Source organism: Trachemys scripta, chromosome 7 (genome assembly GCF_013100865.1).
Source record: "Trachemys scripta elegans isolate TJP31775 chromosome 7, CAS_Tse_1.0, whole genome shotgun sequence".
Lineage (NCBI taxonomy): Eukaryota > Metazoa > Chordata > Testudines > Emydidae > Trachemys > Trachemys scripta.
In genome coordinates this window covers 34,314,486-34,335,920 of record NC_048304.1, presented here as the reverse complement: position 1 = coordinate 34,335,920, position 21,435 = coordinate 34,314,486, and the positions used below count along the sequence as shown (strand labels likewise).

At 40.8% G+C, this 21,435-nt stretch overlaps 1 long non-coding RNA gene across 1 annotated transcript in view; it reads left to right on the top strand.

The window, feature by feature from the left end:
- The first annotated feature begins 11,026 nt into the window (after nt 1–11,026).
- The window catches only part of LOC117879988, a 66,511-nt gene continuing 56,102 nt past the window's right edge, over nt 11,027–21,435 (top strand). Inside the window, exon 1 of the long non-coding RNA XR_004646457.1 lies at nt 11,027–11,089. This is a non-coding gene — a long non-coding RNA (uncharacterized LOC117879988). The remainder of the gene's footprint in view (nt 11,090–21,435) is intronic.

Genomic DNA, 21,435 nt, shown 5'->3' with positions numbered 1-21,435 from the left:
AATTTGGTGCACAGGTGCTACACATTTTAACTACAGGAACAACTACCTAACATTTGAAAGTAAGAATAATTCACTTGATGACATATTTTTGAGACTACTTTGAGTGTTGTTTGGCAAATGTTAGTGACTGACAAAAATATTAATGCCAAAAAATTTGCTGGCACAAAATTTTTTTCTTTTCTGTTTTCTTTTTGGATTGGGGGCTGAGGGGAGTTTAGAAGGGATAGACTCCAGATGTCAGCTGGAAAAGAAATTCCAAGCTGATCCCAACAGAGAATGCTCTGAATCAATAGACTCTATATTCTAACAGTATATGAGGTTCAAACCAGACTTTCAGTTCTGTTTAAGAAGTGCATTATCTGTGCCAGGAGCTATTCTGTTTTCTGACTGTATTTGTATTACAAGCTTATTCATATTCAGAGGAAATGCCCTAGGTCAGCAAGTGTTCAGCTAGGTAACCCTGAGGTCAGGTTTAATTGCCCTAAAAGGTGGCACATGGCAATGAATGAGCTGTAATGATTTAGATAGTATCTATTTCACATCAAGAAGTTTCCACTCTGAAGAGACCTAATCGAAAGTAATCTGAAAATTAGGGAAAATAAAAACCATGCCCACAGTTACCTAAATACCTATTTCCTTGCATTTTATGCCCTAAATAACCTCATTCCTGAGAAGTTTAATTTTTCCCTTCTGTCAATATGCAATTGCCTGGGAGAAATGTTTGATCATAATCAAGCATTTTAAAAGCCGTGACTGTTAAAATATTATTGTTCCAATAAAGAATATCAGAGGGGAAAGTGTCAAATAGAAAGGAAGGGAAGCTAGCAAAGAAAACATTATATGCATGTTCCATGGGAGTTCTACCCATGCAGTATTACTTTAGTTCTTATTAAAACACACATAAAGATATAAGACATCCAGTAGCCTTCATTTAATCTCCTTCCACTCTCACAAATAAATAATAATATATACTTACAGGCAAATTTTAATTTTTTTTTTAGCTACATTTAAATAGGGTTTGTAAAAAGCTAGAGAAAAGCCTCTTGAACTGGATCTGGGCTCTGCCAAAATTTGAGGTGTGTAATTCTGAGTGTTGGTTTGATCCATCTCTAATAAGAAGCAATGTAGCTCTTCTTGTCCTTATCGCTCCTAGGAATCAGACAGTGTGCGTTTATCTTCATTTTTACATATATGTATGTTTAATTCTGCTTCACACTATTTTCCTCTTCTCCTTTCAGGTGGGAGAACAGGGAGGGGGAGTAGTATGAATGACACAGTCATGATCATGTAAAGTACAAGTTGCTAGCGCTTAGTGTATTGCAGTCTTTAATTTGGAAAGCTGATCATTTCTTCTTTATGGCTCTGATTCATCAAAGCCTTTAAGCATGTGCTTAAATGTAACTGCAATGGGACTTTAACATGCTAAAGTGCTTTGATGAATTGGGGCCTACTAGAAACAAATTTTGAAAACAAAAATATATGTATAGTTGGAGGAAAAGACGCAATTTGGTTTCTGTCTTGTCATTCAGGACATTTTTTTCTTTAATATAGCTAGATGGGTAGCTGTTTAGCTATGTAACAACTTATCATGTGTTCAAAGGTATCTGAAGAAAGCTAACATATAAACTTATGGCTGCTTTATAACACCAGCAATTTATAAAATAAGGTAGGATTATATTAACCCTTGGAGTGCCAAGCCTGCGAGGAGAGCAAAGTGGTTTGATATATGGGAACTAGGAGAATTTTCAGACATAGGAGCCAATATTAGGGTAAGCTGGGCTATAAACAAATGTATCACTGGTTTAAATTCCAGAATAAAATCTACCAGCAGAAGACTGTAGTTATACTGCTCAAATTTAATTTATAGTGTACTGTCAACAACTTTTATTTAAGTTTGTGTTTTGGGACCAGACAGGAAAAGCTCCTGTCAAAGATGTCTTACCTCTCAAATCAAATAGAAGGGAAAGTTATTTTTATTTGAAGGCAGACATAATTATCCAGCGATCCTTGTTTGGCCTGCTAATTAAATTAATCCCTTTTTTTAAACTTTAAGGGATCACTTTAAAAGTAAAAAGTGCTAAATAAGGAGAAGGAGAGAATAGAAATGTTGGGGGGAGGGGTCGAGGTATTTCTAATGTACTGGGGAATTGATAAACAGCTAGTGATTTTTTTGGTGTCTGACTGTTTGTTTCTTTTATAGGTTTAAACCAAACCTTATTTTTAGCCTTTTGTTAATCAGTCCAATTTATTGACATAACTATTTTATTTCACTGGCAACCATAATTTTTTATCTTCTTAAATAATTGCAGCCTAACACTTTTAGTCACACTTGGCCTTCAGCGTTCTTTATAGTACGTATATTGTACATGTTTCTAGAATTTGAAATCCCAAACTCATCATGCTAGGTGGGAAGTCGTTATTGTGTATCTGAAAGAAACAGGGCCATTCTGTTCTTATTTACACCATTGTAAATCACCAGTGAGATCAACGGAGTCACTCCGCATTTGGCTCATAAACTTTGAATGGTGACTCTATATAGTAAGAGGCAATTTAAATCCTCATACTGAATTAAACCAGGAGATAGACTCACCTGGATGGTATAAATTATGCCTCCCTGTGTCAGCTGATACCCCTGCAGCCTCAAGGGGTTGGGGTTCAAGCCAAGGGGGAGAGCAGGTGGTGTTCCTGCCGCCTGTCCTCCTATGGGGTTTCTATTAGGAGAAAGAGGTTTAAGTAGCAGTCAAGGACCTCTAGGAACTTTGCCAGTAGATACTCTTTAGGTGATGCACTAAACTAGGGAATCCCATGCTCTTCCAGGCCACTGCTGCCCATATTTTGGGTTGTGCTATTCTCTTGAAGGTTGACCAACAGAAGGGAGATTTGTGGCAGCAAGTGTATTTGGGCTATTGCATGTAGCAAGGTGTCCTCTGATATTTCAGTGTAAGACTATCAGCCATCGTGCAGATAGTGAAACATGAGCACATGCCGGATGCTCTAACTCAGAAATGGTCATTACAGTATTGACCAGAATTCTTCCACATTGCCACTTTGACTCTAGCTCCAAAACAATAGCACTAGAAATCAATAGATTTCTAAGTTTCACTAGGTCAAAGGTTTCTCCTTCACTTCCTCCCTCCCCTGTTCAGAACCATGTTATGTCCTTGAAAATTCCTATGTAATCTAATGGGTTTTACAACTATTATTCTAGAAACTAATAGAATTTAGACTGCCTTTCTACGGAAGCCCCAGCAATGTTGAATAATGGGAGGGTCCCATCATGCAATTTATACTCGTACAAAAATAAAACATGGCTCTCTTGGTTATTCGTTTATCAAGCCCCAGGAACAGAATGTTAATTCCCATTCCCTCACAAATATGTGGTTGTTACACAAGATTACATTAAAGGAAAGAAGAGAATATTGAACATCGGAACTATTCAAATAATGAGAACTGGACCCTCGAGCTTAAAAAAGGGGGGCGTGGGAGTGGTTTAAGTAATAACCTGAAAATTCCTTGAAGGTCTCCCAAGAAGTATTGAAGATAAGAAAATGGAAATAGTCTAAGACATGCTGGATACCTGTTGTAGAAAGGAAAGGAAAAGAAAAGTATCAGCCAGTTAGTGAGAAGTCAGTTAGGCTTGTAGAGCACATAGAGTGGAAGAGGCCATCTGTGAAGACAGTTGTGAGGACTCAACGAGAAACAGCATCAGCTACTAGTTAGTTCTAAACCTATTTTATGCTTCCATAAGGGGAGCAGAATTTAACATGGTGAATGGTAGTATGCTGGGTTTTTTTTGGGGGGGGGAGGGGGGAAATGGTGGAGTTAAGATTTTTTGCATCCCGTCACAAAGTTTGGACTATTGAATGCATGCTGGCTTATCGTTTTTTGATGTCCCCCTGAGTTCTTTTGTCAAAGCAGCATTGCAGCATGTGTGCACATTTTAAATTATTTAAATCATTTGTGGTTCAACAAAAATTCAGCTTTCATCTTTTTATGTAAAACAGGCACAAATAGCTTCCAAACAGGGACTGTGAGTCCTTGCTGTGTTATAATGACATGAAAGAATTTAGAGTTCCTGAAATCCCCTTCCCTTAGCACCTGAACACAAGGATTCCTCTGGGCTTTAAAAAATGCTGCCCTTACAATGTTTGTTTCCTTCAAGCCTTCAATGAAATTCATTTCTTTTATCACATCACTATGCGACTTCTTTCTCGGTGGGTCAATAGATACCATTCTGTAGATGTAACCATAGCTATTGCTTCCAGGGCCAGCCCTAGACCAAATGGTGCCCCAGATGAGGAGCATCTTTGGCGACCCCCCACCTTCATTTGTTAAACTCTTGAATGCCTTATTTTTATTGTGTTTGTAGCCCATTTCATGACTTTGATGCATGATTTGCATGCAGTATTTATCCCTGACATATAAGATGATAAATGTGCACACTAAGATCTGTAAATCTGTATTTATTCATGCAACATATTTATTCAACACAGAGGTCTTTATCGTTGATGTCCGAACATTCCCATGTGTCAGCATCTGGTGAAGGTCCGTACAATTGTTTGAGTGTTTCCCTCTCTGCCAGCTGCTTACTAAGCAGCTTACCCAGGTCTTTTTGTGGTGCTTCATTTGTCCAAAACTTTCTTCAGTGGACACCCAAGCAGTGTCAATAAATGAGCAAAAAAACTCCATCTTGAATTTTTCTTCCGAGCTTCTCATCACCTCATCTCTGCCCTCATAATCAAGCTGTCTTTTCTTCTGATGAATACGAGTTTCCTTGAAGACAGGCCCAACTCCTAAGTTTTCTGCCATTTCTTTGGCAGTGGTGATGGTATATACAAATCTGTTGTCTCTGTAGGCCACAACAAAATCAAGACAGCTTCTCATCAAAGTAGTAGCAGTCATGATGTCCATCGACTGAATTTGCAATGCCTTGCTAACAATGATTACTTGGAACAGGATATCGTGCCAAACCACGATTGAGACCAGAAATTTGAGGTTAGTGATCTGGTTTGCCAGGCTTTGTGCCTCGTGTCAGATTCCAGCCTCAGCTTTATTTGACTGCACCAGTTCCATCATGGCATTGTAAACCTGAGTCACTGGTACCTCACTGGCCTTACACTGTTAATGTAGCTCTCCGAGTAAGTGTCACTTAGCAGCTTCACAGTCAGATTTGTAACATTGTCCATGAGGATCTTCCACCTGATAGCTCATGCTGAAAACAGGATGTATATCCTTTGCATTACTCCAAAAAGAGATACTGAATCTGAAGATAATGCTGCATCTGACACAACTAGGTTGAGGGAATGACAGCCACAAGGCATGAAGAAAGCTCTTGGATTCAGCGCATGGATCCTTGCCTGGATGCCACTGTTCCTTCCCTTCATATTTGCACCATTGTTGTAGCCTTGTCCTGCAGCTTTATTTTATTTTCATTTAAAGTGTTCATAAACAGTTCTGTTAGGCCTTTTCCAGTAGTGTCATCCACAAACCGGAAACGATAAAGTGTTCCTTTACTTATAGGCACTGATTCCGTGGGTGCTCCGGGGCTGGAGCACCCACAGGAAAAAATGGTGGGTGCTGAGCACCAACTGGCAGCCCCCCTATCAGAACCTCCCACTCCCCCCCAGCACCTCCTGCCCACCGGCAGGCCGGCTGATCAGTGCCTCCCCCTCCCTCCCAGCGCCTGCCACGGATCAGCTGTTTTGCAGTGTCCAGAGGCTCAGTGGGGAGGAGCGAAGGCACAACGCGCTCAGGGGAGGGGACGGAACTGGGCGGGAAAGGGACAGGGCAGGGGCAGGAAGTGGTGGGGTGGGGGTGCGAAGAATCAGGGTGGGGGCCGGGCGGAGCTGGGGGGGGAGCCTCCCATGGCAGATTAGAAACTCAGCGCCTATGCCTTTACTTGGATACAGCCATCCTTGTTGTGAACAAATCTTATTGTCAATGACATATATTCACTGTGACTAATGTTACAAAAACAATCCATTATTACGGCATAGTACTTTGCTTTGCTGAGCCACATCAACATGTTATCGAACACCTTCCTTGCCATAAGGTCAATCAATTTTATTTTGAATTGTTATGCTGCAGTAATGGCCCATAGCTTCTTTACGAACTACTTGACATAAGTGCTCACTCATGACATCATCGTATTTCCCAAGAAGCTCTACCAAACCAAGGAAATTACCCTTATGTTCAGTGAACAACTAATCCAACAAGCACCAGAAAGCCAAATTATTCTTTGCAAGGAAGAGAGTAATTGAGATTAGACGCTCAAGCCTGTTCCTCCAATGCTAGATTTGGCCGGGTGACTTTTCATGTTACTTCAGAGCATCAGCTAAGTTATGCCAGTAATTGTACCTGGAAAGTGCAAGCAATGATTTGGCATTCTTGTCAAATATTTTGCAACAAAACCAGAACACTTTGTCAGTTGATTTCAAGTACACTTGCCAGTGTCAATTCAGTTTCTCACCATTCGCGAGCACTCTTTCGCCGTATGACTTTGAGAAGTATTGCTTCTATTCATTTACTGGAAACATCATATCCTTGATTTTGCCCAGCCTATACAATCAATATCGGCAGAGTTTAGGATTGCCAGCTATAAAGCAGGATCTGATGTATCAATTTGTGGCATGCAGTTTTTCTCACTGTTGCTTCTGCCATCACGTGAGGCTGATTCTTCTTTGTTGTTTCTCCCCTTTTATGGAAACCAGATTATTCTTTGTCATTACTCTCCTTTTCATGTGAGCCACATTCTTCTTCATTATCACTCTCCTTTACACCACCAGGAAAACTGGACAATTCTCCATCACTTTCCTCACATTTCATTCCTTATCTTCAGGTAAATCTGCTAAATCTTTAGTAATAGGACTTCCATCATTTGTGCTTCACTCCTCAATTTCTTCTGCACTGGGACAATCGCTACTGCTTAAAGCCTGGTCTATGTTGTTCTGTTTCAGATATTTTCCCATCAAATTTGCCCCAAACTAGATTGCAGTTGAGCTTTTTGCTTCCTATACTGAGCTCCTGAAGGCCTTTTGGAGGGCATCTTTTATTTTCTATGCGGGAAAATAGTCAGTATTAGGGAGAGCAAAAGTCTTTACTCCTTAGTCTTAGAAAGTCATCAAACATGTGTTAAGCATGGCAAAAGAAGTAACAACATTTCTTTTAGATTGTTGCATAGATAGGGGTTTGATAGACATCTCTGGCGTCTCATTAAATATGTCCTTTATTAGTCACTACTTACATTCTTCAAGTCTTAAAACACAAGTACACTTTCACAATAAAACAAGGTTCACAATACTTCAGCTTTTTTCCCTTTTGTCACTAACAACAAAAACAGCACTGCAAGCCCGGCGCCCCCCCAAGTCCAGCACCCCAGATGATTGTCTGGGTCATCTGCCCCTAAATCCAGCCCTGATTGATTTTCTCTTTTAGAGATAAAGGTTGAGATTTTCAAAGCAAGAACTTAAACAAAGGAATTTAAATATATATTTTTCCATTCAATTTAAAGATGCATGTCTAACTCCAAAACTACTTTAAAAATCTCAAACGGCACCACCACACACACAAACCCCAATCTCTGCGATTTCCTATGACCATTTTCCTTCTGATTTTGGACCACAATGTTTTTAAGCAATACTTTCATGGTATTTACAAATGACATTTCTAACCTTTTTCTTAAGTGTTAAAAAGTACATAACAATGGAATTAAGAAATAAACAAAAAAGTCCCCTTGCAGTAGATGCTATATATGGTCAGTCAAAATGAACTAAATGGAACTCAGTCAAATTTGCTTTAAATGCCTGTCATCTTTAAAGCCTGATGTATATTGAACATTTGTATGACCTTTAAGTTCTGTGCTCCTGTTGCCAAAGTTATGTTCTTTGGAATAGAAATCTTTCTTTTTCTTCTATTTTTTTTAATCTGGAAAATACATGTGCTACACATGGAGAAATTCTGTGACACAAGACAGTGGAGAGTGGAACCATCAGCCAAATACCTCTGAACCTTCCTATATGAGAGAGTGCATTTGTCACTGTTTCTTTTTCTGTTACCATTCAGGCATCTTGTTGCAAAACAGGGACATTTTAAAATATAATTTGCATTTGGTAAGATATTGATCCCAGTTGCACTACTTAAGGCCTGGGAGTTTCCCCAAATACAATAACTATGTTTACATGCAGTAGTCAGAGAGGAAATTACATGTGAAAGCACTCAATATGGAGATGGTATTTTGTTGCAATTATACATAAGCCATGTGTTTACACGGGGTTTTTAAGGGAATTCAAAGCATATCTCCTTTTTGTGATGCATCAACAAGCATATCAAATGCGTGTTCAAAAGGCTTGTTCTTTTTTTGCAAAAATAAAAACCAAATGGCTGAGTAATTTCCAACAGAAAAAATTTGCTATAGCAATTCCATGGTCTATTTAGAACACTTTTATAAAACCTTTTAAATAATAAAACTCTACACTCCTAATTTAAAAATACCCTACTGACTCTGTTGGGTTCAAGTTTCTAAACATTATGGGTTGTGAAGCCATTATATTAAATGCTCAACTTTTTTCCTTTGAAGATCATATATTCCACTTTTTCCCTCCATTAACCCTCCCGAATCCCTTTATGAGGATTCATATGGTGTTGCTTTAACATTGGCTGTTGCATTCCCTCAGGATGAACTACAAGTTCTTGAGGGGCTGCCATTTTGAATTCAGTCCTCTTTGAAGCAAATCCTCTCCACTGTTTTTTTAAAGGTTAGGGCCATTGGAACAGTGCTGATTTACACCAGCTGAATCTGGCCCCTAGTTTTACTAGTGCTTGTTTTATCATTGCCCGTGCTCAAACGTGCATTTCAAGCAGAGATTCTTCTACCCTTTACTCACAGAGAGTCATCCCTTATGCTACAACAAGTCCCATTGAGTTTAAGGGGCCAATTTGTGGAATAAACTTCTGCTCAGCATGAAGACAGGTAAGGTATCAGAATCTGGGCCTAAGCTTGTGAACCTTTCAAATCAAGAGTAAGGATTTGCTCCTGTGAAGCAGCAAATCTAGAATGGAGGCTCAAAAGCATGTTCCCTCTGCTGATTTTTGAAGGGTTGAAAAGCTTTGCTTTCATTTAGTTATACATACTTGAGCATGGCTATGGTATTCTATTACTGCTGTACTTTACCATAACCATATAATTCTAAAATGTCATCTTGCCAATGTGAAATTAAAGACTATATACATTCTCCATGCCAAACACTGAATCAAGTGCAGTTGTTTCTCCGAAGACAGAGAGAGAGAAATTGTGCATGGGCATTGCTTTGGCATTAAGTGGTGTCACTAGATAGTAACTTAAGTTTTAATTAAATCTCCTTTGTCATACTAACTTTCTTTTCAGTGGCCTCTTCAAACTTCCTTTCAAGTGTAACACTTGTAGCTAGCCTTGTTTCAAGATATGTTTGAAGGACAGGTCTAACTTTTAGTATCATATTACAAAGGGCCCATTAAGAATGGTTCTCATTTTCTTTAACAAGATGGTCTGGTAATTTAGCCTCAAAACAAACAAGTTAAACACATTGCAAACTAAAACCATAATCTTTGCACTCCCATTACAGCAGTAGACCAGCTAACATCATGCATAAACAAACAGATTGACTAATTCTTTTGTACTGTAAACAGGATACACACTGCATTGTTATATGGCAGTGCACCTCTGTTTTTGAGTAAGTACAGCTCACCAAACCAGTATTTGAAAAACCAGTGCATAGCCATTGAAAGTAAACAACTAGAATTAGAACACAATTTAATCACCCTTCAGAGGTTATTTTGATAGCCAAATTTTTAGCAGTGCATGCTTGCAAAATTCTCCTGGGCAATATTCTTGTGTGCATGCACAGTTCGGAGTTTTGACATAAATGTGTGTGTAGAAAACCTGATTTGCACATGCTCACTGGGGTATCTGCATGCTTAAACTGTACATGTGCCTGTTTGAAAACTTGGCCAATCAGGTGCATGACAGTAGCATTGCAATTAAATAGTTTGAACATTTCTGTAAAGGTTAGTATTTCCCATTATTTGAGGAGGCAGTAAGTCTAGGGAAATGAGCATAGGTTTGGAAGTCAGGAACTCCTGAGTCCTAGCAAACTTGTAAAGTGCCATATTATATAAATACAAATATGATTATTTCTTTAGAGATTCAGGGGACAAGTTGCTTTACAAGGTATTATGAATGTTCTATTTAATTCATTTACGGTCAGATTTAAATCCTAATGGTAAAGGATCAGTGTTAGAAAGGAAATAAGGAGACGCATTGGGATTTTTAATCCAATTTATTCTGGCTTGACCTGCTGCTTACTCTTCTCACCAGACCATAGTAATTAAAAATGGAACAGACCCAGTAAATCATTGAGTCTATTCCAACTCGAGAGCAGAATATATTCTCTTGATACTATAGTGTGCTTTATTTTAGCCTTCCTTTTGGTTTCACAATCTACATTTCCATTGTCTAACAACCAGCATATTGGTAAACTACAGACTTCTAGCTGAAAAGGTTGGGATGGCCTTGCCCTTCACCAGCTAGATGTCTATTAGAAGATATTTGTAACCTGAATTCCTGCCATCCCCCTCAATAACCAGGCTGTCCCCAGACTCTAAGCATCTGTAAGCACCTTTGGGACTGGACACCCTCCTATTGTATACCAGTGAACAAGAGTGCAGGTCAGGTAAATCCACCCCCTCCACTCCTAGCCAGAGGTCAGACATTTATTTTTCTTGTTTTCAAGAATAGCCCACAGTAATTGCACAATAACTGCCTAATTCCAAAAGTATCTTAAAGTAAGCAATGCCTCTAAGAAAGCTGAGAGAAAAATCAATAGTATGTGTCATATGTATCTAGTCTAAAGACTGGCAGCCATCTCACTCACTAGGCAGTGTTGTAATGCCAGTTAACTCTCACTCTAGAGCTCCTGTGTTTTTCCTAGCTGTTTCCTAGCAACTCAGAATGTGAGTCATTTCTTTTCTGACATGGAAGCTCTCCCAGACTCAGAGATTCAGCTTTCTCCATCTCTGCTGCCCTTTCCATCACTCCTCCATATCTCCTTCTTGGGTGAGACTCTTTTGACTCCTTTCATTTTTAGGGTGTACCTCCGGTGTTGTCAGTTTAGACGCGTATCGTTATGCATATACAATGTTATTTCTCCATTTCAGTAAATTGGAATAAGATTTTGCAGGTTGGTTCTGCTGGCACACGGTGCCATTATATATTTAATGCAAGCTGACTTTTTTTTGGAACATGTGGCCACATTTTTCAAATTGACACTCACATAGCACATCACGTTAGAATGGGACTCTTCAAACCTGACTTGATATTAGGTAAAGGCATATAAACATTTTGCATGCCACTAGATTAGAATAAAGTCCACTAATAATTTTCTTCTTCTGGGGTGATTTACTGAACTGGCCCAAATGATTAGATAAATTCAAACTCCTGTAGTCCCAGTTTTAAAATTACAATATTTCATTGTATATCAGATATGATGTCTCTTGGATGGTACCTGCACTGCCACAGTAGCAGTCAGTGCTACTCCTTTTAGCACTCAACTGGATCCAAGATTCATGTCCCAGAAGGGATGGATTATGTATATTTGCCATCCACTTCATGATCTGAAACTCTTGTAGGGAAATATGATTTAGCGAAGTAGACATACGATGGAGCAGTTTCTATGGCAACTATACACTGTGCCAGAGCAGCATTTTGTGTGTGCATTCATTTCTATAGGCAAAACGGGCCTGGAGAAAATATTTGATGGTCTTGCCCATCAGTGGCTAATGGTTTGGAGAGCATTTCAATGAAAATCTGGAGATATCTCACCTAATCAATTCCCTGCCATTCCAGGGGCCATGGATGTTGGTGGCATTTTGGTCTCTCCCTGTGACACAGTTTAGTCTCCTGAGGACTGAAATGCTTTAGTGTAACTAAAGTCTTTGGACTTAATATAGGAGTGTATGGGTGAAAACTAATGGCCTGTGATACAAACGAGGTCAGACTGATGGCTTCTTCTGGCCTTAAATTCTATGAAGCTATGAAATGCAATGACTAATGACCGCTAATAGAGATAATTTTTAGCTCAAGCTTGAGCGAAATATTATTTCCCAGATGTATTGTTTTGCATTTGTTTCAAGTTAGATACATGACTCTCCCTCTGCCCTCACTAGTCAAAACTGGACTTTTGATCTTCCACCGCTGTATTTAACTAATGACTGGTTCCCTCACTCCCAATAACTAATTCTGGTCTTCCTACCTCCCATAAATGAACAAATACTGGACTCTTCTGGGGCTGCGGGATGTTTAGGAAACTGTCTGTATTAGCAGCTCTTCTCCACATGGGTCTGTTCTCAGCGAGAAGCAGCCAGGGTTCCTGCTGCTCTATTCCTGCCTGCTTGCCCTCCTGTGAAAGGAGCAAGGGCACCTATGCCTTTGTCTCTCTGCTTCTCTCCTTCTGTTTTGAAACAGTGCTGCAGCACCTATCACGAGGGACCAAAGGCTCCTTTGCCTGTATTAGCCAACTTGCCTGGGAAACATTTCTGGGTGAGTAGTTTTTTCAAGTCCTGTCTAGAAGTAGCAGCCATTTTGGTCTCAGAATTCCTGTAGGCAGTTACAAACGAGACATGTACACCCTATGGGTATTTTACTTTTGTTCTTTCTTGTTGCTGTTTCCCTTGATCTAAAACAAGTAAGTAGTGCAGACTGAAAGTGAATGGAGTATGGAAAAACATACGAGGATCAGCATTACAGTCCAGGCCTTGTCACATCTGATCCCACTCCACTTCCCTGGTTGTCCTTGAATGGAATGATTTGCGGCCATCCATTACTGTTTGAAACTAACTGAGAGTCACAGAAATATGAATGTGCTCAAAATAGCCCGGCTTTTTGAAAAGGAAAAACATTTTTTGGTTAGGTTCAGATTTAAAAGTCTTGAATCCAATCAGAGAAAGCATTTTTGTTTCCTATAACCAGACTTCTCTGATCTTCTACTCCCTCCAGAGTTTGTCACTTTCAAAGTGCCAAAAGAACACTAGCAAGCATTTTTACTATGCGGAGAGGGAGGGAGGAGGCTACCCTAAAAATCCTCATGCCAATCACTTGTTTTTTCTTTTCCTAAATGGCACCTTTCTTGTCAATCTTCAGAAAGTTACCAATTAAATCATCTAGGGTCTAATTCCTCCTGAACTTCATGTAGGTGAACCTGAAGATAGGACAGAAGGATCCATTCCCTTATAAAAGCTAAGCAGCATTGCAGTCCCTGAGTCATGGTGAGCGTACGATACCCTGAGAGGCAGGGAGAAGGCTAGGCCATGTACAGGCAACCCTTGTCACACAGTGGCCCTTGAAATAGGACTGGCATGCTGAAGGAAGAGGTTTTAGTAGTGGCTGTGCAGCCTGTGTATGCCTGGGGGTTCTAGGAAGCATTCTGGCTTCTGAAGGCAACATACCTCCCGCTAGGGTGGTGCCACTCTATTGTAGCCCTTCCTCAACAAAGTGGGCCAAAACTGCACAGTCTCACCCTTTTATGAAAGCCTTTAAACTGAGCAATTACTTTTTAAATAGCCTTGTTATTTTGCCACACAAGCAATTGCTGTAGCTGCCGCAGGACGTTACTCAACTGACAATGGGAAGGGAAGTTGTCCAAGAGGCACTTTATTAAGATGTGATGCAGGCCGTGAAAAAGTTGGGGAGCTTCTGCTTTAGATCATCACTGATTTTTCTGCCTGTCCCATCATTTTATTGAGGATTGAAGTTAGATTTTCCTGCTAGCAATTGCAGGGATCTCACTCTTCCTCTTTTGAACCTGCAGCTATGGAGTGCTCTTCAAGACAGGCTGCATTTGCACAGCACCTTGCACGTTGGGTCCCTGATCTTGTTCAAAGCCTCCCAGTAATATAACAATATAAATATTAAATAAAACCAGCTAACTCTTCTATCGTCTCCCCAGTAACTGGGCCTAAAATCTGCCAGCAGGAATCAGTCTATGAATAGCAGAGATTCTCATCTTTCTGACCCTTCAGCCTCAGAATACATGCATAATCTGGGGGTGATTATTTAACCAGCATCAATGCAAGAAATACAAATTTTAAATCATCTTCTACATTTGGTATCCACCAAGCCAGAAAACAATACAGCTGTGTCAAATGCCAGCTTTGAAGTTTGGATAAAATTCAAAGTTTTCAATGCTGCTTTTTTTTAAATATAGGAACGATATCATTCCAATGTTAAATTTAGGCAACTCCAGATCATATTCTATGCCACGTTTGTCTTCAAGGAAATGGGATGTTTATAGTTATTCAAATTGATGCTGATGGATTATGCTTTTGTTCCATTTAACAGCTGTTTGGAGCATTGCACACTACAAAAAAAGATAGGGTCCAAAACATTGTAGGTTTATACAATGAATAACAGCAGTTTAATAGCAATAACAATGAGCAACAATTTGAACTATGGCTTTTGGTTATTGTTATGTCTCAGATTAGTTTGTAGTTTAAGAACATTTTAGGGACTATACTCTAGAGCAAATTATGTCTTTCCCAATAAAAATTAACTCTTCAAGATTTTTCATCCTAGCTTTACTAGAAATGTTTTGAAAACAAACTATTATAATGTACATTGTCAATCAGTAATCAGAATTTAGGCCTGGTTGTCTTGGAATTCACATCCTCGAGACATGGTCCAAGATGTGTTTAACAGTCTTGCTGCAATATCCAATCATACATAAGGCTGTTCAGTCACGACAGCACTAACTGAAATCAGAGATGTGACAAGTTTTACTAAAGAGGGAAAGTCACACTCTGGGGTGCAGTCCATACCAGTGAGGAGTTGTCATCACCTGCCTGGTAACCCTGGGTGCTTTAACTGCTCTGCAGCTATGACTCACAGCCTGGACACCAACAGCAAGCAGACAAGCATGCAGCTCCTTGAGTGTCTGTGTGCTATGCAGCCCCAGTTCAGCGCTCTGACCCCAGCAGCCTGCCTACAACATGACAGTCCCATCCTAGTCTCTATCACCCAGCTATCTTATGCAGGGGTGACCCCACCACACTCCCAGTCCTGAATTTCCCCCAAATCATCTGCCATGAAGTGTCCAGCCCTCTCCTGGAACACTCGGAGAAATAATAACATTCACTTGCTCCTCTAAAGAAACAAAACACATCACAGCTCATTAACTTAACGGGGCTAAATACATCCTTCCCTGGGTGGCAAAGTTTGCTTCCTTAATAACCGTGTCCAAATGTGGGGCAAAGAGTGGAAGACATAAGGAAGCATTTAGACTTCTGAAAATCAGGGGCAGAGGGGGCAAACCAACATTGAGGAGTGTTTTATTAATTTAGATGGAATAAATGGGCCAAAGGTGTTAACATAACTCAGTCACTGTCCAAGGTTAAACAATGTTAAACCAGGTTTGAGGTTTGGGGTACAGAGGCCTCAGCTTGCTTAGTACCATGGCAAACACACCATTGAAAATCCTTTCAACCTTTTATTAAAGATACAGAAAAATCCCTTGTTCCCTGTCCCTTTAGCTGGAGAGAGGTTTTAGATGGAAAATACCCTGTTTGACAGTCTCTTAGGTGACATTAAAGATGGTAATAACTGTCCTTTTGGGGAAGAGAGAAGTGAATTGAGATGGGCTGGAGCTGTTGTCGTTGCTGTTGTTAAAGTCCAATCCCATTTCCTGAGCAGACAAAATAAGACAAACACACACAAAAACCGCAAAGATAGAAAATGCAGCTTCTCTCACCCACAATCTCTCTGCTGGAAAAACACAGGCACAGCACACATTCTTATCAGCCACTCCGAGACCTGGCAAACTTGCACCAGGCTCAGGCTATGTAAGACAGTGCTTTTAGCTGCCTCTTTCTGGTCACAGGCTTACAGCAGTGTTGCAAAATATGCAGTCTTGGCCAACTAAGCCTGACTCTTATTAAACAGAAGAAAAAAGGAGAGGGATAGAAGAGAGAAGAAATAAGGTGGGGGACACAGAACGAGGGTGAGGCGGGCGTGAAAAAGTCACATGCCCAGTGGTGGCTGGGATTCAGCAAAGGTGGCAATATCATCTGGGTCTCTCCCCCAGCAGGGCTGGTCAGGACAGCTCTCAGGAGTAGGATGAAGAAGATCCAGGGTCCCAGGAGATGGTAAGGGTGGCAGCCAGGACAGCGAAGCTCACTCCAGTAGCCAATTTTTCTCCCCAAAGTCTCTTTCTTTAAGGCCCACAAAGGGAATGGTGGACATAATAGCCCATTGCCTCATTATTTTGTCCACTAATTAGGCCTAGTTTCTGACACATCAATTTTGGTTCACTGATTTCTGGTTCCACACTTCTCTTGTTTGCCAAGTATGATCTTAACACTGCCCTTGAGTTTTACCAGGAGGCCTTGTTGTTTGGACTAATTCTGTCTGTCTCCCTTTCATACCTTTCCCCAGCAGTATTAGCTGTTATAGATTATGGTGATGTCTTATGAGCTTGTACCTACTTTTTACATTGTTACAATGGGGACAACTGCCTCTCTAGTCCCACAGCAAATGATGCCCCTGGGGCTGTGCTGTTGAGATAAGCAGGTGCTTAAGAACATAAGAACAATCATACTGGGTCAGTCCAATGGTCCATCTAGCCCCGTATCCTGTCTCCACCAGTGACCAGTACCAGAGCTTCAGGGCAAGTGTACAGAACAGGGCAATTTTGGAGCAATCCACCACTGTCTTTTCCTCCCAGCTTCTGACACTCAGAGGTTTAGGGTTGCCCCCAGCATGGGGTCACATCCCTGACAGTCTTGACTAATCATCATTGATGGTCCTGTCCTCCATGAGCTTATTTAGTTCATTTTTGAACCTAGTTATACTTTTGGCCTTCACAGCATCCTGTGGCAATGAGTTCCACAGGTTAATTGTGCAGTCTGTGAAAAAGTACTTCCTCTTGTTCGTATTAAACCTGCTGTCTATTAATTTTATCTGATGACCCCTGGTTTTTGTATTGTGGGAAAGGGTAAATAACTCTTCACTTTTTCCACATCATTCATGATTTTATAGACCGCTATCCTGTCCCCTCTTAATCGTCTTTTTTCTAAAATGAAGAGCCCTAATCTCTTTAGTTTCTCCTTGTCTAGAAGCCATTCCATACCCTTGATCATCTTTGTTACCCTTCTCTGAATCTTTTCCAGTTTCTACTGTATCCTTTTTAAGATGGGGCGACCAGAACTAGACACAGTATTCAAAATGTGGGTGTGCCAAGGATTTATATAGTAGCATTATGAAATTTGCTGTCTTATTTTCTGTCCGTTTCCTAATAATGCCTAATATTCTGTTAGCCTTTTTGACTGCTGTTGTGCATTAAACTGAAGTTTTTAGAGAACTATCCACAATGACGCCAAGATCTTTTTCTTGAGCAGTAATAGCTAATTTAGACCCCATCATTTTGTGTGTAGTTGGGATTATTTTTCCAGTGTGCGTTACTTTGCACTGATCCACATTGAATTTCATCTGCTATTTTGTTGCTAAATCACTCCATTTAGTGAGATCCTTTTGTAACTCTTCACAGTCAGCTTTGGACTTAACTATTTTGAATCATTTTGTATCAACTGCAAACTTTGCCAGTTCACTGTTCACTCCCTTTTCCAGATCATTAATGAATATGTTGACCTGCACAGATCCTTGGGGGATCCCTGCTATTTACCTGTCTCCATTGTGTAAATTAATTATTTATTCTTATGCTTAGTTTCCTATCTTTTAACCAGTGACTGATTCATGAGATCACCTTCTCTCTTATCCTATGGATACTTATTTTCCTTAAGAGCCGTTGGTGAGGGACCTTGTAAAAGGCTTTCTGAAAATCCAAGTACACTTTATCGACTGGATCACCCTTATCCACATGCTTGTTCACACCCTCAAAGAATTCTAATAGATTGATGAGGCATGACTTCCCTTTACAAAAGCCATGTTGACTTTTCCCTAAAAAATCCTGTTCATCTATGTGTCTGTTGTTTACCACCATTTCTACCAATTTGCCTGGTACTGAAGTTAGGCTTACCAGCCTGTAATTTCCAGGATCGCCTCTGGAGCCCTTTTTAAAAATTGCCAGTACAGACGCTCCCCGACTTACGCAAGCGTTCCATTCCAGAATGCCTTTCATAACTAGAATTTTACGTAAGTCGGAAACGTATACCCGACCATTATGCAAAAAAAAAAAACAACCCACCTATTTCTAGCTTACAGAACTTTTTCCGTAGGTGCAGATTTGCGTAAATTGGATTTGCGTAACCCGGGGGGCATCTGTACAGTAACTCCTCACCTAAAGTCATCCGGTTAACATTGTTTCATTGTTACGTTGCTGATCAATTAGGGAACATGCTCGTTTAAAGTTGTGCAATGCTCCCTTATAACATTTTTTGGCAGCTGCCTGCTTTGTCCACTGCTTGCAAAAAGAGCAGCTCACTGGAGCTGTTCAGGGCTTGGAACCAGGGTGGACCAGCAGCCCCCCTATCAGTTACCCACTCCCCTAAGTTCCCTGTGCAGTAGCCACCCAGCAGGCTATCGATTGCTAGCAGTTCAGCTGTCCCTTCCCCCACTGCCATGTGCTGCTCCTGCCCTCTGCCTTGGAGCTGCTCCTGGGAGCCTCCTGCTTGCTGTGTGGGGGAGGGAGGACAGGGAGAGGGGAGGCTAATGTCAGGGTGTCCCCCTGCCCCCTACTCCTGCCCCCCACTTACCCCATCTCCATGGAGCAGGGGTGGCGGGGACACGACAGGTCTTAGGATGGAGCGAGCTTGCTGGCAGAAGCTGCTGTCTCAACTTGCTGATCTACTTAAAAAGGCAATGTATTTACAGTGGGGTCAGCGTAGTTAAAGGGGCAATGTGCATCTCTCTCTCTCACACACACACAGGGTGTGTGTCTCTGTTTCTGTCTGCCATGCTGTCTCCCTTCCCTCCGTTTGTGCTGCCTTGTAGAGTGTGAGGCTACATTAACAACAATGTGTTAACCCTTGAGGGGTCAGCTGTCCTCGTTCATCATTTAGCAGTAAGGCATTCCCTGGGAAATATCCCACCCTCTTCCACCCTCTGACTTCACCACCTCAACCAAGCTTCACAATCATCATTGCTGTGAACAGTATTAAATTGTTTGTTTCAAATGTATACTGTGTGTGTGTGTGTGTGTATAGATATAGATATATAATACACCTCTGCCCCGATATAACATGACCCGATATAACATGAATTCGGATATAACGTGGTAAAGCAGCGCTCCGGGGGGGGGGGAGGGCGGGGCTGCATGATCCGGCGGATCAAAGCAAGTTCAATATAACGTGGTTTCACCTATAACACGGTAAGATTTTTTGGCTCCCAAGGACAGCGTTATATCGGGGTAGAGGTGTATAGTCTTTTGTCCATTAAAAAAATTTCCCTGGAACCTAATCTCCCACCCACAATAAATCAGTGCCACAAACTGAGAGGCTGGGTTGAGGGGAATGTGTGCATACACCAGTCCATAGTACCATACATTTAGCAAAAGATAATGTAAACCCCAGAAAATGTATAGAAGGGGTTCTGTCTCCCCCATATAAATAAATCACTGCTGAAAAGAATGAACTGTAGTTGAGTCTGGACTTTTCTCATTATTGGCTGGAGCTAAGAAAGAAGATAATGACTCTGAAAATGTGCTTTTAAGCCATGAGGCCACCTTTCTTTGTATACATGCTCAAAAACAAGACTATACAGAGAACATTACAGCATATGAAATTCTTTTTTTTTTTTTTTAAGTGACTGGTTAAATCCAAGGAAGAGTGGCGGGGGGTTGGGGGGAATCCTTAAATTCTGATCCTGTCTGACAGGTGGCTTACTTCTGATCCCACCTCCTAATCCCCTGAGTCCTGTTGTATTCAGAACTGTTCTAGTCTATTTTAAGCAGAAGTTAGACTATATGGAAAGATTTATTAATTAAGAAGGGACACATACTTCTGGCAAACACAATAATTTTTTTTAAGAACTGCAGTGAATTCAAGATTGGAATGTTTATTTGTTGAAGTACAGGGGATGTTGGAAGGCTTATCCATTTACGCAGACTTGCCAGAGTGGTGGTTTGGGTTGCGGAGTTTTTATTAGCATTAACTGACACGTGTTTAACTGTAAAAAGAACAGGAGTACTTGTGGCACCTTAGAGACTAACAAATTTATTAGAGCATAAGCTTTCGTGGGCTACTGCCCACTTCTTCGGATGCATATAGAGTGGAACATATATTGAGAAGATATATATACACACATACAGAGAGCATGAACAGGTGGGAGTTGTCTTACCAACTCTGAGAGGCCAATTAAGTAAGAGAAAAAAAAATTTTAAAGTGATAATCAAGCTAGCCCAGTACAGACAGTTTGATAAGAAGTGTGAGAATACTTACAAGGGGAGATAGATTCAAAGTTTGTAATGGCTCAGCCATTCCCAGTCCTTATTCAATGCTGAGTTGATTGTATCTAGTTTGCATATCAATTCCAGCTCAGCAGTCTCTCGTTGGAGTCTGTTTTTGAAGGTTTTCTGTTGTAAGATAGCCACCCGCAGGTCTGTCATTGAATGGCCAGACAGGTTAAAGTGTTCTCCCACTGGTTTTTGAGTATTATGATTCCTGATGTCAGATTTGTGTCCATTAATTCTTTTGCGTAGAGACTGTCCAGTTTGGCCAATGTACATGGCAGAGGGGCACTGCTGGCACTACAGAGTAATACACATCATTGCATCCTCTCAGAATGTAATTTGCTCCCAGTTTATGAAAATGCATTATTGTGATCTCTGCTTTAGCTAGATTGGTAATAGGTGCCTTAGAAATACTTGAAGACATTCTGAAGTACAGAAATGTGTGCACGCGTTATGCATATATAATTATTTTCTGTACTTCAGAATGTCTTCTAAGGTGTGTATTACTCTGTAGTGCCACCTAATGGTGACAGTGCATGAGATGCCATTGAATAAAGATGACTGACTGATTGGAAGTCTGTCTTTGAACATCTCATGTGTGGTGTAAGAAGTCAGATCTACAGATTGGGGGCCAGTTCTGCAAAACCTTACTCCAAAAGTAGCCCCTACTTGTATAAATAGTGCCATTGACATCAATGAGGCAAGATCTACTTATGTGAGTTAGCATTTACAGGATCAGTCCTTCTGCTAGCAGATCTATGTAATTCCATTGCTAAGTGGCAGTAGGCAGTAGTGCACCTGTTGAAGAGGGAACATATGCAAAGCAGCAGCCACCCCAGGGATTTAGCATAAGCACAGTAAGTAACCTAGTAAATCAGCAATAACAATAAATTATTGCTATCATGTACTTCCCAAAGGCTCTTCTCTCCCCCCTGCTTCCATCAAGTTTGGGGCCCCACCGTGCTAGGAGCTGCACACATCCATGGGAGGATGCCATCCCCTCTCCAAA